Genomic DNA, 11142 nt, shown 5'->3' on the forward strand with positions numbered 1-11142 from the left:
ACAGACATATGGACAAAAAAAATGAAAATCAGTAAAAGTAATATGGAGTAGCTTTGCATTTAATTAGTGTGATTGATGTTCTTAAGTAATCTTTTATTAAATACTCTAAGCATTGATTTTCACAATGTTTCACACTTCATTGCACTTCATGGAACTACCCCTTTAATATAAGCTTTATTCTTTATTTCTTTTTATAGTTTCAGATATTTAAATTGAGAGGCTTTATTATTGTGTAGACCTGTAGGTGCATGTATAGGAATGAGAAACAAACATGTAAAGAAAAAGTGGTGCTTTATCTAAAACTAGCGGCACTTTAAATGTTTTTTTTTTATATTTAAAATATGGCTATTTTGCGTTTCACGTTTATTTTTTGTTGAACCCTCTTTCTAAAATCGAGAAATTTAAAAAAAAATTTAATTTCTCTAGAGAGGGTGGCGGTACCCTCCCCGAAAATAGTTATAAATCTTCCCCGGACATATGAGAATCTACCCTGTTAAGGAGAACCCGATCGGTTCAGCGGTTAGCGAGAACCTTCGGTACAAACATCTAATAACATACAAACATCCTGTTACTTTATTATAAGGATTAAGTTTTACCTCTGAAACTCTCCCTTCCCTTATATTCGTTTTCTTTCACAACAATCTTTGGCGAAATCAAGCACAACAAACACCCATGGCCAATTTAAGGAGAAAAATGTAAATTTTTCGGTTGATTGATATGAACAAGCATGTTCAAGGGGGGGGGGGGGGAGTTTTGACACATTTGCGTAAACCTGGCACCTAGGCTTTATCTTTGGACTGAGAGGATAGAGTATTAATGATAAAATCATTCTTATATGATGAATTTCACGAAGTTTTAAGATTTTTTGGAGCTCCAGGCCTCCAGGTGGTCTCTGTACAGGTAAAAATGAAAAAAAAAATTTTTTTTTTAAGATACAAATCAACTTATAAAACAAAATATGCATCTTTTTTCTTCTAATATGTGAATAATATTAAAAAAGATGCATATTTTGTTTTATAAGTTGACCTGTAACTTAAAAAAAAAATTTTTTTTCTTTTTTACCTGTACAGAGACCACCTGGAGGTCTAGAGCTCCGGAACCTGGAGGCCTATCCAAAAAATCTTAAAACTTCGTGAAATTCATCATATAAGAATGATTTTATCACTAATAACCTATCCTCTCAGTTCAAAGATAAAGCCTAGGTGCCAGGTTTACGCAAATGTGTCAAAACTTCCCCCCCCCCCCTTATATAAGATATCAAAAATGATAATTTTTAATAAGGTGATAGGTTTGAATATCGAATTAAAGATGTTAAAATAGTTCTCACTGCTGTACTGTATCAGGTGGGAGACACAACAAATAAAAAAGCAGTCCGACCGTAATGGATGTATTAGTTAGTTATGTTCCTTTATGATGGGAATGTTAACAGGAATGAGAATTTTCAGCAATCTATCTTTAAGCAGGAGCCGAAAAATCACGTTTTCTAAAAAAACTTTCATATGGACAGACTGACATTTCAAATTTTAGAGTAGCTACGCTATTACGAAGAACACCTTCCCCCTTTAAGTAAAATAAGACACACCAACTACAAAAGTTTTAAAATGTTTAGCATTTATTAGTTAATTTAATACCATAACATAACAATAACAAATATCATGTGTACTAAAGTTTTAAAGGGACTGTGAACGTAAATTTTTCTCATCTTAATATCAAATCTTAACATTATCTCATTCATAATATCTCACAGATAGAGCAAAACGCGCTTTTGTTTGCTTAAAAAACGGCTTTTTCCGACGATTTTTATAAGGTACGGGGAAAGGAAGAAATTTTCCGTATTATATAAAATGTGCATTAAATTGCTTTTTTCTCCCATTATAGCTAAAATTAAACTTTTTCACATAGTTCTAGATTTTTCCTAACAGTTAAGCTGACTTTTAACATAATCTTTGCTTTAATCCAATGTATAGTTTCTTAGAAATTGATAAAATAAGCAATATTTTTTTATTGAAAACCAAATACAATAACAAAGCCAGAAACAGGTTTTTTATTAGTATCCAATTAACTTTAAATGGCCCATCTCTCGCCCACCTTTAATTACAAATTTGTAAATAATAAAGACGCAATATTTCTTTATAAACAGTCTGATAAAAGTGTAAACTAATTCTCCAAAGTGGGTTATTTATTGTTCAACACAATAAAAAAGGATATTATTATTTTATATAACCTATGAGATTCAACCCTTTGTAGACAGTGAGGTATTTTTTTGTCAATAATACGAATTTAAAATATGTCTTTATTACCTAATTACTACGTTATAAAAAAACGAATTGGCAATTTTATAGCATAAAATAAATCCTTAACAGTAAGTAAATTGTTTCAACTATATATGACAAGTTAAGTATCCCTACAAACATTATAAGAAACAAAAACGTTCAGATTTTCCCTGTTTTTTCCATTTTCCCTCTCAAAATACCATAAAATCAAGGCATTATTTCTGGATATTTTTGTGAATAGGACATTTTTGGTTGATCAGTGTAGTGAAATGTGCTTAGTAAATGTTAAGATTTGATAATCAGATGAGAAATTTTTACGTTCACACTCCCTTTAATTTGACAAAAATATTATAAAAGTATAACAATGTAAAAGGCAAATTGCTTCGCCCCTAGATGCATATTCATCACATTTAAAGAAGGGGAGGGTCAGGTTTGTCAATCAACATAAATCATTTTTGAAGGAAACAAAAATTTTGCGGAGAATATTTATTCTAGAACCCAGCAATCTGTTGTTGGGTGGTGGCAAAATTCTCAATATAGAAAGAACAAGGATGACAACATCCATAAAAGCTAAGCTCTGAAACCGTAGTACAAAAGGTCATTGACTCATGTAGAGAGTCAGTACTGAATAATTAGAATATAAATGGATAAGAGTCGAAGCAAATTATAAGTAAAGGGGAGGGGGGGGTGTGGTGACTCATCACACGACAAACCAGCAATTTTATTTTGGGTGCTACTCCCTTAGTTTAGAGAATTGGGTAAAATTTTTTTGGTTGTGTCACTAATTACCCCAAGTTTTGGTATCCCGCCGTTATCCACCGCCAAAAAAATAACATTGATTCCAAATTGCCTAATTTGGCGAGAAATGCAATAAAAAAAATTTTTGGGTGGTGGCGGAAAATGGCGGCGAAAGGCAGGAGTGGTGGTCAGACCGCCGTTTTTTTTAAAGATACCATAACTTGGGGTAATAAGTGACACAACCAAAAAGATTTTACCCAAATATCTCTAAAACTAAGGGAACTTAGCACCCAAAATAAAATTGCTGGTATGTCGTGTGACGAGTCACCACATTCCCTCCCCCCCTTTGTTGAAAAATTGCTTGATGCAGGATAATGTTTGAGGACATACTTACATTTTAAGGACTTGATTATAGAGTTGCTTCGCTTATAATATTGTACTTTATTGTCCAAGGAATCAGTAAACCAATAGTCAGATCAATTGGATAATTACTAATTAGGTCAAATAAAATTTTTTTGTCAAAAAAGTGAAAAAATGTTGAAAATGGACTTATGGACATTCTGGTAACGATTAAAGAGTTGCTACGCTTTTTAAATTCTACCTAACTGCTAAAGGGATCAACCATACAAAATTTTAAATCGATAGGACAATTATAACTTGCCTAAATTAACGAAAAAGCTATCCGTCACGGACGGACAGACCGACCCTAATTATAGAAAAGCTTTGTTTTTAAAAAAAAACCTATGGAGTGAGAATTTCTACCCTAATTTTACTATTTTTATCTTTATACAAAAGTAACAGGATCTGTGTCTGTATGTTTGTCTGCTAGGATCTCGTAAACTTCTTTACCAATTATAGTTCAACTTTCAGTGACACAGTTGCAAGAAATAGTCTGTCTTCATGGTATTCCTGAAAAATATAAAATTCTTCATAATAAAAAAATGCACGTTTTTTTTTAAAGGGCTTGATACCCGCCTTAAACCTAAATTGAGTGAAGTATAATACAGGCAACATGGTGGTGTTAGTTTATTGTCAGAGGGGTGGATTTACCTTCCTATATGTCCAACCTCTCCCACACATACTAAAGAGTCAAATTAGCACCAATTAATTTTCAAAATTATCTCTAATTCTTGAAATTACAAGCAAAAATATTTTTTTCCTTCTTCCATAAATTGAAGTGAAAGTAACGTTTTTCTATAGTGAGGCTTTACTATACTCATGATCTGATTGTACATTCGGACGTAACACCTAGCTATTTTTGCTAATTTAGGATGGTTAACATTGTGCTATTGATTTTAAACTTTTTTAAAACATAGCAAATCTAATATTGATAACAAAAAATCCTAGGTTAATTTTAGAGCAATGATTGCTAGAACAAAAAGGTACTATATTTTAAGCAAAGCATCTCTTCAATCAAGTCCTAAAATTCAAATATGTCCTATAACATAATCCTTTTGTGTATTTACACAGTTTTGCTAGTTATTGGTATCCTGCCAGTCAAAGTCAGAGACATTTATTCATCTCTTATTAAAAGTAAGAAGTATACCTGAGATTATATTATTCCAAGTTAATATTCTTGGTAATTTGCAAAGGTGGTATTTAAATACATCAGCATCGACATGTAACCTTTAAAAAAAATTATTTTTTTATTACAATAAACTGTTTCCAGGGTATATTTTCAACCGGTGAAACTTAAAAGTTAAGCACGTATTGTAATATGGAAACTAAATCTTTAAATGAAATAGTAAAATAAACAAGTATGAAAACATCCATAAGTAGAGAAGGACAGACATATTAAAAGATTTCAACTAATAACAAAATAAGTTCACCAAAATTATGCCATAGCAAGAAAAAAAGGGACAGTATATATTAAAATCAAAAGAATATCATGAAATCTTTAAAAAATAAGGTTTATGTCTGTGAAAAGACTATAATTGCATGTCATAAATCTTCACTGAAAATTTCAGCTGTCTATCAATCACAAGACCTTTAAAAAACCTTATAATTCATGACCAATAGACAGAAAGGCAAAAAAATGACTAGATGTGCCTTTGTCATACATAGGAATAGCTGTATATCTTCATTAGCAGCCGAGAAAATCAAATTTACCCCATTACGTCTCAGACGAACATAGTGAATTTTAGAGTAGCTTCGCTACTAAAAAAAATCCTCCCTTATTATTACCTGTATTTATATGTAAATTGTTGAACTTTATTATTAAGGTTTTTTAGACTTCAACAACTTGAAACATTTTCACCTGAAATTAAAAAAAATATTCTTTAATTAAGTTTTAAACACTTGAGGTCTAAGCCAACTTCAATATCTGAATAATATTTAAAGTAAACATCTTTTCAGTGGCGTGCACAGCATTTGTCGTTCATTTTAAACCAAAATCGAGCAGTGGGTGTTTTACTGACAAGAGGATGAAAATGCTAGAAAAAATATTAAGTTGGGAAAATATACTGAAACAAGGATGACAACATCCATAAAAGAGAAGCACTGAAACGGTAGGACAAACGGACATTTACACCTGTATAGTGTCAGAACTAAATAATCAATAAATATAAATGTATTAGATTCGAAGCAAAATTGTAAGTAAATTTGTTGAAAAACTGCTTGATAGAGGTGAATGATTATGGACATACTTACATTTTAGGACTTGATTATAGAGTTGCTTCGCTTATAACATTATACTTTGTTGTCCCAGGAATCAATATACCAAAAATCAGATCAATCGGATGATTAGATCACATAAAAATTTGTTGTTAAAAAAGTAAAAAAATCTACATGTTTAAAATGGACGTACGGACATTCTGGTAATGCGTATAGAGTTGCTATGCTTTCTAAATCGTACCTTAATACTATAGGAATCTCCATGTAAAGTTTGAAATTGATATGACAATTTTAACATGCCTAAATTAACGAAAAGAGCCATCTGTCTGTAACGGACGTACAGACGTATGGACGGACGGACTGACCCTAATTATAAAAAAGCTTCGCTTTTAAAAAGTATAAGCATAAGATTAGAACAAAATTATCAAAAGTGCAAGAACGACGATACAAATATCTAAGGTTAATCAAATAAGAAAAAGGGGATGTTGAAGTGGTAAAGCTCCTTACACCACAATACCCGTAAAATTAATTGCAACTTCAAAATGAGGTAAATAGAAATATGAAGTTAATAAAAACAAAGCTACTATTCCAAACGAAATAATGAAAGCATAACAGCAGTATATTTACAATACAATATACAATAATAAAGAATAAATAATTTTCAAAATAACTGTTGAATATCCTGCCGCAACCAATTGTTATGAAATACTACGTTACAGAGAGTCGCTATGGTTTGTTTGTTATTGAAATCAGCTGACATATACGCACAGGGGTAAATAATTGCATTAAAAATACGTTTAGTAATGAATATTTATCCAAGTTTTTACGCGGTGGAATGTGTGACGTGTCTATGACGTCACACCTCTAGACGATTTTTTGTTATTTGATTATTTACATATAAAATTAACCGAATTAATATTTTTATGATCTTAAAAGATGCATGCAAATGTATTAAGTAAATGAACATAAGAAAAATAGTCAAAAAAGGTCTTGTAAAGGGCTAAAATAAACGATTTTGTTGACAATCTCATTTCTTATATGTTGAAGCAAACCAGAAAATTGAAAATTCTACTAAAGGATTTTTTTGAATTTCAAAATTTGGCATAGATATTCTAAAAGTATGTAATGGCACCTTTCATATAAGCTCATATCATATCCAACCTATATTCGCCCTTTAACGAAATTGAGCAAATTTTAGAAAATTCTCGTGATTTATAAAAATGGCGGTTGAGTGTGTTCCAAGGTGCCGGGAGGAGAGAGCGAGGGCGAAAGGAACCAGTCCGGTCCGGTGCGGGGACTCGTTGCGACCTGCGGCGGGACGGGTAGTTATACTACAATACTGAATGACAAGGGGTAAAAATTCCTTCCCTAACCTTCATAAATAAACACCCGCTCCACTATCCCTTTCTACTTTAAAAATTTCCTCTTTCTCTCGGACTCTCTCTCTTTTGTTTAAGACAGAGCTTAGTCGCGTTGTAGACCTAAAATTTTATTTTCATGAACAATTTACATTACCGAACAAACCAGATATTAATTTTTGAAAATAAACGAAGTCCAATAGACATTAATTAATAAATAATTAACGGGAATTTCTCAGTTGAGGAGTGAGATTTTACCCCATGTGTAAAAATAAGCCACACCCCGCCATCTGGCAAAGTAACCCCCCCCCCACCCCAGCATCATGTAATTTGCTACCCCATCATGTATTTTGACCCCGTCTTAAAATATGATACTTCAATTTTCAGATTCATTAATTGAGGCCATTTTTGGTATATGGGGTACCAATTGATGGAGGGGTCCATCTATTGGAAAGGGGGGGGGGGGCATGTTAGATGACACTAAAAATTAAATACATTAAAATATATTTTTTTTTAATTTTTACATTGATTTTAAGGGTTTTTCTTATAATAAATCACAAACATATTCTAATACTTTCATTTACATTTTCTTCCAAAAAAAACTTTTGCTCCATTGAAGTACAATAACAATAGTTTGTTCTTAATAGGAACATCTAGTGGCAGATTATTGAACTACATAAATTTTATTTTTCTGGATATTAAATAAATGAGTAGGGGTTGAAAAACACACATGTGGTAGCAAACTATGCTATGATATTAAAGGGCAAATATAGGTTTGATATGATATGAGCTTATATCAAAGGTGCCATTACATACTTTAAGAATATCTATGCCAAATTTAAAAATTCAAAAAAAATCCTTAAGTAGATTTTGCAATTTTCTGTTTAAATTGAACATATGATAAATCAGATTGCCGAAAAAATTGTTTATTTTAGCCCTTTACAAGACTTTTTTTGACTATTTTGCTTCAGTTTGATTGACTATTATATTGGCACGCACCTTAAAAAGATAATTTAAATGTTTATTATTTTAGATTATATACTAGTTTATTTAATTTTTAAAAAGCGTAAAAATAATTTGCGTAGAAAGGCGTCAGGAGTATTGACAGGGTAAATAATACATCTTAAAGTTTATTTTCTGTACAGAGATCTTTGATTAATTCATGTTGATATAAACACCCTTGAGTACGCATTTTCAAAAACACACAAACACTGCCACAAAAAAACAGGGATTTGAAATTATTCTTCCTCCAAGAAAATTTTATCGATTATTTTTTTTTACTTTTTACATTATTTGATGTTTTTTTTAACTTTTAAATAATTTACTTTATGAAGGTAGAAGGAGGGTATATTTACCCCTGATTAATTGGTTTCCACGTTATTACGAATATCATTTAACAAAAGCTTTTTAATTCAACCTTGCCATGAAGCCTTGTGTGATGCTAGGGTGTTTGAGTTCTTAGGGAACCACACTAATTACATAATATTGTCTTTAGATTGATGGGTTTTAAGCTATAAACAGACAATTGAATATGTCAATATTTTTAAGCCCATATCATATTCAACCTATATTCGCCCTTTAAAATTGAAGTAAGGGGTTAAAACTCACACATGGAGGTCCAAAAATTAATATGGGGTCATTTTTTCATGATGGGGTAGCTTCAAGTGCTTATATCTTGAGAACGGTAAGAGATAGAAGGCTAGTTGCTTGACTGTGGTTACTCATATTTACATAAGGAAGCCGTTTATGCACAAGGGGTACCAAAATTTGATATGGGGTAATTTTTTTCATGATGGGTATAGGTTCAAGTGCTTATATCTGAAGAACTGTAAGAGATAGAGGCCTAGTTGCTTGACTGTGGTAACTCAGATTTTCATAAGGAAGTCATATATTCACATTTGGGTACAAAATTTAATATGGTGTCTTTTTTTATGATGGGGTTAGATTCAAGTGCTTATATCTAGAGAAGGTAAGAGATAGAGGCCTAGTTGCTTGACATTAGTATCTCAGATTTTCTATCTCTTATGGTTCTCCAGATATTAGCACTTTAAACTACCCCCATCATAAAAAAATACCCCATATCAAATTTTGGTTCCCCATGTGCATAAATGGCTTCCTTACTTTAATCTCAGTTACCACAGTCAAGCAACTAGGCCTCTAGCTCTTACAGTTCTCCATATATAAGCACTTGAAACTACCCCTATCCTGAAAAAAATACCCTATATCAATTTTTAGTTCCCTATGTGCATAAATGGCTTTCTTACTTTATTCTGGGTTACCACAGTCAAGCAACTAGGCCTCTATCTATTACATTTCTCCAGATATAAGCACTTGAAGCTACTCTACCATGAAAAAATGACCCCATGATAATTTTTGGACCTCCATGTGTGATTTTTGCTCCCCATATGTAATATTTTACCCCATCACAAATAAATATCCTCCCTCCCCCCCCCCCCATAGCAATTTTTGTACCCCTATAACTTATAGTTTATTACACCCAAGCTTTGTTTTATACATTGAAAATTACAGGGACCAAAATTTAAGATGGGTACAAAATCACATGATGCCGGGGGGAATTTTTTTTATTTTGAGAGATGTCAAGGGGGGGGGTTATTTTTTCACATGGGGTAGAATCTCACTCCGCAACTGAGATGGTGCCAATGATTGGTGTTTCTTTTTTATTTATGTTCATAATTCCAATACTAATTTAACTTTTCAAGATTTTGATTTGAAGGATTTACAACGCATCTCGCGCATTTTTCCTTGTATTCGAATAAATCCGCCAAACACAACCCATCTACCCACACACCACTTGAGAGAGAAGGAGAAAGACTCAAGAGTGTGTGTGTGTTTGTTTGTGTGGATTTGTTGTCCGAGCAACCCAAGCTTGCCTTCTCTGGCATACTTACACTCCTACACACACACATGCTGAGAGAAACTGCGTGCCGGTACAGAGATTCGAGGATCGGGGTGGCGTGTCGGTGCGGGGACTCGGTCTGGCCCCTCGCGGGACGGTACGGAGACTCCGACCATCAAAATGACGCGTTAAAGCTCGCTTGTTGTTCTTCTTAGAGTGGGGTGGGTGAGAGGGAGGTAAATTGATTTCTCCCCTCTCCTTCTCTATTCCTCTCCTTTCTAGAAAGTATCCCACCCACTTCCCCTTCATCATTGAATAAAAGGGGTTAAAGGAGTAAGGGAGGGGTCTAATGCCGCTAAATATTTCAAAAAATTAAAGAAATCACAGTTAAATTAGCACAAAATCGTGCTGTGACTCTAAAATTTCTTATCGTTTCAAAAATCCCTGGAGATTGTGTTTTGAAATATTTGGGCCTGGGGAATGACGCACTCGTTCTACACACAACAGACAGACTTTTGCTTTGCCATTTTCATTGCCTTGGTGCATGGTGGACTGGGGCTTTGTTTTGGCCCGGGTTCGAGCCTTGGCTTCGCCTAGCTAGCCCATGGTGTGTCTGTCTGTGTGGCTTGCTTGGACTAGCTAGCTTGAGAAAGTGAGAGAGAGGAATGATGGGAGGGGGAATGGGGATTTATTATATATAATCAGGCCAACGCTCACTGAAACCCCGGTTGACCAATTAACCTAACTTTTAGGCCCTAAATGCCTTGTATTTTGTCCTTATGGGGCATTAAAATTGATGCCTTTGTGATTATTAATCTCAAATTGTTATGTTAATTTGTTAAATGAAGTGATTACAAGTTTTATGCTATTTTTCTAATTGATTTTGTACATTTAAATTGTCATATGTTTTTGTTTCATGTTAAGTTTCGTTATTTTTATGTAGTAGTGAAGCTTCTCTATAATTTACATTGTTTTTATTCCGTCAGTCCGTTTTTGTAATGATTGTAGAGTGTCAGAACTAAATAAGTAGAATATAAATTCATAAGTCTAAACAAATTTGTGAGTAAATTTGTTGTACCAAACTGCTTCTTAATACAGGATTCTGTAAAAACAAACTTAGATTTTAGGACTTGATCTTAGATATGCTTCCCTTATAATATTGTACCTTGTTATAATAGGATTCAGTATACTTAAAATCATATAAAATAAGGTGTTAAAATGATTTAAATGGATGTACGGACTTTCTGGTAATGATGCATCATGTCAAAAGTGAATTCGATAGGACAATTCTAACAATTATAAA

At 32.8% G+C, this 11142-nt stretch overlaps 1 long non-coding RNA gene across 1 annotated transcript; it reads right to left on the minus strand.

The window, feature by feature from the left end:
• Positions 1–2251: 2251 nt before the first annotated feature.
• LOC145335520 (uncharacterized) lies at positions 2252–6009 on the minus strand. Its single transcript, XR_013885240.1, has 3 exons — positions 5196–6009; positions 4558–4637; positions 2252–3920 (listed from the first exon to the last, which is right to left on the minus strand). It is a non-coding gene; the product is annotated as an uncharacterized LOC145335520 (long non-coding RNA).
• Between the last annotated feature and the right edge of the window lie 5133 nt (positions 6010–11142).

The sequence above is a fragment of the Acartia tonsa genome, chromosome 13 (genome assembly GCF_053477335.1).
Source record: "Acartia tonsa isolate MP-2025a chromosome 13, ASM5347733v1, whole genome shotgun sequence".
Lineage (NCBI taxonomy): Eukaryota > Metazoa > Arthropoda > Copepoda > Calanoida > Acartiidae > Acartia > Acartia tonsa.